The sequence below is a fragment of the Crocodylus porosus genome, unplaced genomic scaffold (genome assembly GCF_001723895.1).
Source record: "Crocodylus porosus isolate Cpor-Errol unplaced genomic scaffold, CroPor_comp1, whole genome shotgun sequence".
NCBI classification, from domain to species: Eukaryota; Metazoa; Chordata; order Crocodylia; family Crocodylidae; genus Crocodylus; species Crocodylus porosus.
The window spans coordinates 175,768,466-175,778,382 of record NW_017728886.1 but is presented as its reverse complement, the minus strand read 5'-3'; positions in this window follow the sequence as shown (position 1 = coordinate 175,778,382).

The window sequence follows — 9,917 nt, the reverse complement described above, 5'->3', positions numbered from 1 at the left end:
TTGACTCTGCTCTGACCCTATTTGCAAATACACCTTTTGTGCCATCTAATGAGTGTGTGTCTGTGATTTTAGTGGCCTCCAGAGAAACGAACCACTTTTAAGCATCATGGACTTGCCATTTTGGGTTTATCTATCGAATTTAGGTTAGGGATAATAGTAAATGGAGAGCATAAATCAGTGAAATATTACTACAATGAGTTACATCTAACTGCTGATTGATATGGAAGGTCTAACAGGCTGGTGGCAAGCTCTGTGAGGGATGAATACAATCTTGAATTATCATTGTATAAATTAAGGGAGCTCACCTTTAAAAATCCATTCATCTTGTCTGCATAATGCCAGTGTGATCTGAGCAGCTGACTCACAGCAAGGGCTCAAAAGTCCATTCTTAGATTTCAACAAAACATGGCTCATTTTGTTTTAAGTTGTATTCTCTAGAACATATCCTTTTTATGGAGGTCTTTAAAATATGATGAGTTGTGTATATCCATAAAGGCCACATTATTATATTGCTTGCTGTCTGGTTAGTTGAATCAAAGGAATAATAGAAATTATGTTTATAATGCAATTTGATAATTATGTTGTACTTCTCAAGGAGTTTGGTTGCTAGAACTGTTTGTAAAAGTTTCAGTTAATGAGTAGGGATTCTCTTAAAATGAGCTAACCCTTAACCATATCCACTTATTCTTTATTTGAAGAATATATCTATTTTCCTTCTTATGTTGAAATGCATCATTTTCACATGATCCCCACAACAAATCACCTAAAAAATACACAATCATTTTAGACTGTTTTCCTACATATTAGGTGACATCTCTGCAAGCACTAAGAACATGCATAGCTTTATGTATTTAAGCATCCCATTAAGTCCCCTTCTTCCAATTACGATAACATAGGCATTTTTCTTGGGTGTTTAAGTGTTTATAGGAAAAAGCCCTCCAACTGCAAGCTTATGTTCCTTGCAGATTTTGAAGTGCCTTTTTTTTTTTGGTTAAACAAAGTATAATGCAGTTAATCTGAACACGTCATGATTGTATGCATTTTGTACAAAAGAATGTAACTACAGGCTAATGCAATTTTCTCTTTACATTTGAGGTGTTATCTTTCTCAGATTAATAACAAAAAACAGACTTTTGCTATTGTTCAAAGACAAACCTGTTTCAATCCCAATTAAGAATCCATAAATATTTTAATTTGGGGTGAGCAAATAAGTATAAGATGCTTCAAAACCACATTGCTTTAAAGCAATAAAACAAAATTCCACAAATTAGATGTCAAAATTAAATGAAGACTTTGTGTTTTTTAAATGTCTTCAAAGTGATTCTTATATCTGCTTTAAAACATTCATTAAAGGCTCAGTCTCACCATTCTTACCCATATTAATTCATACCTTACTTTGCAAATATTCACCTTGAAATAAATGTGACTTGTTAAAACAAAGGGTGCTATGCTATGTTAATGTAGATGTCATAAATCAATGCTGAAAAAATAACTATGAATGTGTATTTATACAATATCTGCAGATGGATCTTTTATAGACAATGCAGGTAATGTAACTATGAGTGCATATAGCCACTCACTACACCTGGTTTACATCCACACAGTTTACTTTAAGCTGTGTGAACATAGTCTGAAAATGGCACATGCAGTTGTTTGATGCTCCTGGGAGCTGTACAGAGAAACCAGTGTAAGTAACTTGGGGTGATGTAGGCAGGTGGGATGGCAGGGAGCAAACTGACCTGCAAACTGCTTACAAACTGCATGTTTGCTGCTCCTGTTAACTCACTCCCTGATAACTTGGAAAATCTCATTTTATGTTCTCCAGGGCCTAGACTGACTTTGACTCCTTGTTGGGGCTTTAGTTAGACACAAACAGCAATCACAATGCATTGGAGGGGAGTTGGAGGTTGGTTGGTGGGATCAGGGGAGCTGGTCGGAGGGTTAGTGGGAACATGGGTGTGGAGATGGGGGATTGTCTAGTAAAGGGAGGTCAGGGGGCCAAAAATAGCCATTCAGGATCAGGGGAGTGGGAATAGCGCAGCTCCAGGTCTGGGGACAGAGGCAGTGATATAAATATATATATTTATCCATGAGATCAGGTAGCTATTTTTAAGATTATGTTAACCTGATCTCAATCTAAGTTAATGCACCTACACAGGTAAACCAACTTAGATGAGGCACACCATGTTTAGGGAAATATAAACTCTCTGTACATCTGTACAATTGGGCACTTAGAGTGACCTAACCTTGGTGTTAGGTCACCCTAAGTGTAATGCCTGTACTTACCCTATAGTTTAATATTGCCTAACATATTCCATTACAAAACTCTTCTCAGTTGCTTATACCTTTACCAAACTTAAACTATTCAGATGTAATGTTTTATGTTGGATGTTCATTGGAATCTTATGTTTCCAATTGTGATAGTGCAACTAAACCCAGTATCAAAAAGCATAGGAATGCATCAATATGCCTCACAGTGGGGGTAAACAGCACCGAGATATAACCAGATGGCAGAAGGGAGGGGGTGTAAGTAACCTGGGGTGAAGAGTGACGCAGGTGGCATGAGGGGCTAGAGGATCTGTCCTTGAGGGGAAGTCTGGAGGCAGGATCAGGGGACAAGGCTGGTTCATCGGAGAGTTGGTAGGTACACAGGGAGCAGGGGTATACACTGGTCCAGAGAGACCGGGGGGCTAAAATAGCCAGTCACAGCTCTCTTTCCACTAAGTTTCCTGGGTATTGCAGAATAAGTTGCTGTGAATCAACTAACTCAAGAGAAGGACAACTGTGGTTTCAGACCTAGGCAGGTTGAGTTCATTTGTTTTGTCCAGCAGTCAACTCAGAAAATGAAATTAGTTCTACAATGGAGCAAGTAGGGCTCTATAGCTTTAGACAGAAGATCATCCAGGACAGGGTTATTCTGGAAAACAATCTGCTTTCATACCAATTGCTTAACTCATGACAGTGATTGTAGCAGTTTGCAGATCACTCACATGGATGAGGGAGTGAAACTGGGACTACACTAACTTCTGCCATTATAGAATCCATTCCTTTGTTTAGGTCATTCAACAACTTTCTACCTCCGTGAGTTGTAAAGTAGTGACAGGATTGAGATGAGGTTGTGCTAGATATTTATAGTTATGAATCTGCATCAAGTGGCTCAATGATGATAACTACCACAGACTAGGTAAGGTAGTGGCATTGATATCACTTTAGTATCCTCTTTGGACAACTGAGCACTCGTCTCACAGACAGCACTGCCCTCCCCAAGGCCAGGTACAGACATTACACTTAACTAAAATAAGTGATCATTAACAGCTCTATACACATAACAGAACAGAAGTTCAGCAAACATAGATTGGTTTTAAAATGGTGGAATCTGGTCAAAGACTTGCACCCCACACCAAAAGGTGAATGTGTGTTCTGTTTACTACCAATCTAAATTACGCCACTTACAGAAAGCCATGTAACTTAGATTGATTCCACCTTGAGCTTTTTGAATATCTGTACCTAGCCCAAATGAGGAGGGGGGACTAAAAGAAAAACCCTAAATGTTGTCGTCTTTGCCTAGCTCCTGTCAAAAAACTGCTTAGTTGCCATCTATTTCAGTGTCTGAACTATGAACATTACAAAATGCAAAATAAGTTGTGGCACTTGCAATGCACCCTACTTGATAATGATGAAAAAGCAAAATATAGAACACTTTTAATAAGTAAGAATCTAAGTAGAATAACTTCAATAAACTCCTTTCCAAGATGAGGTTCTGTGATGAGGCTATTTTGGAAGCAGATGGACAAGGCTGAACATATTACTGCACTGGTAATTCCAGAGAAAAGCCAAAGCTCTTTGATGTGAGTCATCCCTGGGACAACACTCTCCATTCTGTGTTCCCTGGGGCTTTCTTCCTGTTCTCTGTTAGAACCTGATTCCATGTGGCACCCAATGACTAGGGAGATGACATTGCAATTGCTCATGGAACCTGTTACTCATTAGCCAGAGCAAGCAGGGAGCAAACACCAACACACATTGCTCACAACAGCGTTATTCAGAATGGAGACTAGATCGGACAAAGGTCCCTCACAGACACACAGCCCATGAACCAGGGGTCCTGCCATGAACTATAGTTCTTTCCACCTTTATACACCTTGGTTCATGCTCATTAACATTTACCCTTCCTTTGCCCCTACTTCGGTTCCACCCATATTTCCCCCCTTTTCAAGCTCCGCCTCTGTTTACTGTTTACTTCATTAGCATGGAATTGCCTATGCATTTTACTTATTTACATGTATTTTTGCTATGAATGCATTTCCAAGGACATGAACCTACTTCTTTCTGTCACTGGGTGGACTTTGAAGGCTTTTTTACTAATCACCATTCACCTTTTCACACATGTTTATTTTGGATCCTGTAACCAATTACATGTTATCTTTCACATTCCAATCTGTTTTTCTGTCCCGTGTTGTACCATCTTCCACATTCCTTCGACCTCTGTATCTTATCTCATTCCTTACTGTAACTGGTTTACACCACACAGACTTACTTGCTGCTTTTTCCAGAAAATGGTTGAGACAATTAAGATGACTACTTAGCATAAGCATTCATAAGCAAAATCTATTTTTCATTCTAACAATACCCAGTGGTTTACATCCTATTTCTTTTATATAATGATTATATGTTTTACAACTCTACTATATGGTTAAAAACTACTTGCTGAAGCATCTCACAATGTTACTTTTAAATATCATTTTGCCTTGGGTTAGCAGCTTTTGCTAGGCCACAGATTAAAGCCTTGTTTCAGCTGCAAATCCAGTGTTCCCCAAGATCCAGATATTGTCACCCTAACATTCTCTTAGGGATATTTTTTTTCTGTACTCCTTGGGAGTATCGTTTCCTCTACTTCCCAGCTCTCTCAGTCTTGCCCTTTCTTTGGCAAAGCCACCCACCCTTGCAATAAAACCATTACAAAACTATAGTATTTCATAGACATTAGGGCTGAAAGGGACCTCACAAGTTCATCACAAGTTCCTGCCCCAGGGGCAGGAAGTCAGCTGGGGTCAGATCATCCCAGCAAGATCAGCATCCAAGTGCTTCTTAAAGGTATCCACAGTACATGCTTGCACCATTTCTGGGGGGGACTCTACTCCAGACTCTGGAGACTCAGGCAGTAAATAAGTTTTTCCTTACATCCAATCTAAAATGGTTTTCCAGCAGTTTGTGACCATTAGACCTTGTGTTCCCTTGGGGTGTTCCCCTCCTACTTCCTGAGCACACCCCTTATATACTTATAGACTGCCACTAAGTCATCCCTGAACCTTCACTTCTCCAGGCTGAAGAGTCCCATGCTTCTCAGCCTTTTCTCATAAGGCCTGCACTCTTGACCTCTAGTCATGTGCATGGCTCTCCTTTGGACTCTCTCTAGCTTCTCCACATCCCTTCTAAAGTGTGGAGCCCAGAATTGGATGCAGTACTCCAGCTGTGGCCTCACCAAGACTGAGTAAAGTGGAAGGAAGCCTTCTAGGAGCTTTCTTGAGATGCATCCGTAGTATGCAAGCCATAGTTTTACCTCTGACCCTCCGAGTCTCTTTTGGTCATGGTGCTAGTGAGTGTAGCACTGCAGAGCCTATAAGTCTGATGTGGGTTTTTTCTCACAAGGTGGAGCACCTTGCATTTCTCCATGTTGAATGTCAGGATTTGATCCACCCACTTTGTGAGCAAGGTCGGCTTGAATTGCCAGCCTATCCTCTAGTGTTACCACACTTCCTGTAATTTGGTGTCATCCATGAACTTATATTAAAGTATAAAGATTACTGGTCCAAATACTGAGTCCTGGGGGATGCCACTGGTCACCATGCACCACGTTGACTTGGTTGCATCAACTGTCACTCTTTGGGTCTGACCACAGAGCTAGGTGACTGCAACATTGATGCCTACACAGATCGGTGGCAAATTGGCTTGATGGTGGCACCCAAAGAGTGGTGATGGATGGGTCATTTTTGACCTGGAGGAATGTGGGCAGTGGAGCTCCTCAGGGCTCAGTCCTTGGGCCTGCACTGTTCAACATGTTCATCAGTGACTTGGGGGTGGGCGTGGAAAGCATGGTGTCCAGATTCACTGATGACACAAAGATGTGGGGAGAAGTGGGCACACTGGTGGCTAGGGACAGAATGCAACTAGATCTAGACAGGTTACAGAGGTGGGTGGATGAGAATAGAATGGAATTCAAAGCAGACAAGTACAAGGTGCTGCATCTAGGGAGAAGGAACCTGCAACATACCTATAGGTTGGGGAACACCCTTCTCAACAACACAGTGGCTGAAAGGGATCTTGGAATCATTGTTGACTCCAAGATGGACATGAGCCATCAGTGCAAGGAAGCAGTCAGTAAGCAATTTAACCACACCTTGTCATGCATCTACAGACGCATTACAAGCAGGTCCAGGGAGATGATCCTTCCCCTCTATGAGGTGCTGGTCAGGCCACAGTTGGAGTACTGTGTCCAGTTCTGGGTGCTGCACTTCAAGAGGGATGTGGCTAACCTTGAAAGTGTCCAGAGGAGGACCACTCGCATCATCAGGGGCAGCAGACCAGGCCTTACAAAGATAGGCTAAAGGGCCTGAATCTATTCAGCTTCCACAAGAGAAGATTGAGAGGGGATCTGGTGGCCATCTATAAACTCACCAGGGGGGACCAATGGAAAATAGGTGAGGCTCTGTTTCACGGGACACCACCTGGGACAACAAGGAATAAAAGCCACAAATTGATAGCTAATAGGTTCAGGCTTGATATCAGGAGGCATTACTTTACAGTTAGGGCTGCCAGGCTCTGGAATGGGCTCCCAAGGGAGGTGGTGCTCTCTCTTACCTTGAAGGTCTTCAAGAGGAGGTTGGATAGATATATGGCTGGGGTATTATGATCCCAGCACTTGTTCCTGCCCAAGACAGGGGGTCAGACTTGATCTGTTCAGGTCCCTTCTGACCCTAGAAACTATGAAACCAAGTTCCCCAGCCATTGGACCGTAAAGTTGCCAAGACCACAGTTCCCCAATTTTACCATGAGGACATAATGGGAGACCAAGTTGAAGGCTTTTTTGAAATCTAAATATATGACATCAACCTTTGCTCCTTTGTCCAGGTCACCTGGTCGTAGAAGGAAATGAGGCTGGTCAGGCAAGACCTATCTATTACCTATGGGGACTAACATTTACCCAATAAAATTAAACATAATGTCATAAGGAACCAAATCAGGGAGAAGTCTCTGGGACCTGCTGCTAAGCCCAGACTGCTGTTTTCTCTTGGGGTGATTCAGTACTTAAATCTCCCAGGTATTGATGTTGATACTGCAGTTTCTCATTTTGGCCTTTAAGTCATCCTTGCATCTCTTCTTTTGTGCACCACTAAAGTGATGACAATAGATTACTTGGAATATAGGACCTATTCTTACCAGGCATCGTTATGAAATGTCCTGTCCAATAGAATTGGTACCATATAAACATAATGTCAATATTGGTAGAGATTGCTTCAGCCATAACAGTGGCATTCATTCCTCTGCCCTTCCAACTGTTATTGGGGATGTTCCAAAGACACCAACATTCCAGATTGTTCAAATATTGCTCATACATTATCCAGGTTTTATTCCTGTGCAACAGGTGGGAATGACAAAAGCCTGGTAGATGAGAAGTAAGCTCCAGATGTAATGATAACTGAATACATGGTTTTGGAGTCATCCAAAAGCATCACTGGTAAATTTTATCTGGATTTCAATATAGAATCATGGAAAATTAGGGTTGGAAGGGACCCCAGGAAGTCATCTATTCCCCCTAATCAAAGCAGGATCATCCTCAACTAGGTTATCCCAGCCAAGGATTTGTCTATCCAGGTCTTAAAAACCTCCAAAAATAGGGATTCTAAAAACCTCTCTGGGTAATCTGTTCCAGTGCTTTACTACCCTCCTAGTGATAAAGTTCTTCCTAATATCTAACCTAAACTTCCCTTGTTACAACTTGAGATCATTGCTCCTTGTTCTGTTATCTGCTGTCACTGAAAACAGTGTAGCTTCAGCCTCTTTGAAGTCATCCTTCAGGTAGTTGAGGGCTGCTATTAAATCCATTGTTAGTCTTCTTTTCTGCAAACTAATTAAGCCCAGTTCCTTCAGCCTCACCTCAGAAGTCACGTGCCCCAGCTGCCTAACCAGTTTCATTGCCCTCTGCTGGACTCTCTTCAATTTGTCCACATCCTTTCAGTAGAGCTGTGGCCTCACCAGTGTCAAATGGAGGTGAAGAAGAATTACTTGCCTCACTCTGCTGGCAACAGTCCTATTAATGCAGTCCAATATGTTGTCAGCCTTCTTGGCAACAAGGACACACTGCTGGCTCATATTCATCTTATTGTCTAGCATAACCCACAGATCCTTACTTGCAGAGCTCCTGTGTAGCCAGTCAGTCCCCAGCCCATACCAGTGCATGGGATAGTCCCCTCCTAAGTACAGGATGTTGTACAGGATGTTTCATGAAATATCTTTTTGTCTAATCCTTTAATTTAACTAGGTCTCTTTGAATCTTAGTCCTACTGTCCAGCATAAGTACTACTCCCACCAGATTGTGTCATCTACAAAGGATGCACTCCATCCCATCTTACAGGTTGTTAATGAAGCCACTGAATAAAACTAGCCCCAGGACTGACCTTTGGGGCACTCCACTTGATACCAGCTGCAAACTAGAGATCAAGACATTGATTACTACCCTTTGAGACTGATGATCCAGCCAGTTTTCTATCCACCTTAGAGTCCATTTATCCAACCTGTACTTCCTTAGCTTGCCTGTGAGAAAAAGCTTTTCTTCTTGTCATGTCATCAGTCCAACCTTCCTATATGGTCTGTTCCTAATATTCATCACAGGCCACTGCTTCTGGTATTCATGTTGCCAGATCTTGTTGGGTGCATTGTGGCACACCCTTGGTAAAAGCCTTGCTAAAGTAAAGGTATATCACATCCACTGCTTTCTCTGCATCCACAGAGCCAGTCATCTCATTATAGAAGGCAATCAGGTTGGTAAGGTATGACTTGCCCCTGGTAAATCCATGCTGAGTGTTCCCAATCACTTTCTTTTCCTCCAAGTACTTAGAAGCTGATACCTTGAGGACTTGCTCCATGATGTTTTCAGGGTCTGAGGTAAGGCCAACCAGTCTATAGTTAATCCTCCTTCTTCACTTTCTTAAAGAGGGGTACTATATTTGCCCTTTTCCAATCATCTAGTACCTCTCCTGATTGCCATGAGTTCAAAGATAATGGCCAGTGACTCTGAAATCACATCAGCCTTCTCCTTTAGCATTCTCAGGTATGTTGGGTCCAGTTTCATGAACTTGTACACATCCAGCTTTTCTAAATAGTCCCTAACCTGTTCTTTTACCATTGTTCACTGCTCACCTCTTCTCCAAACTGTGCTAACACATGCAGGAGTCTAGTAAATGACCTTGTCTGTGAAGACTGATACAAAAAAAGTATTGAGTACTTCAGTGTTTTCCACATCATCTGTCCCTAGTTTGTGTCCCCCATCAGGAAGGTTTATTCCTGTACCCTTATTAAGGTTTATTTAAGGACAACTAGCTCTCATGGACTCCTTTTCCCCTCAGACCGGTCTTCCAGGCAATTCTGCCCATCATTTCCCTGGGTGAGTTAAGTCTGCTTTTCTGAAGTCTAGGGTCTTTACTCCGCTGCTATCCTTCCTTCTGTTCCTCAGGATCTTGAAATCAATCATCTCGTGGTCACTGGTTCTACATTCCCCACCAATTATTCTCTGTTTGTGAGAAGCAGATCAAGAAAAGCATGGACCATAGTTGGATTCTCCAACACTTGCATCAGGAAGTTCTCCCCAGCTGTCTCCAAAAATTTCCTGGATTGCTTATGCACTGCTGTATCACGCCCGC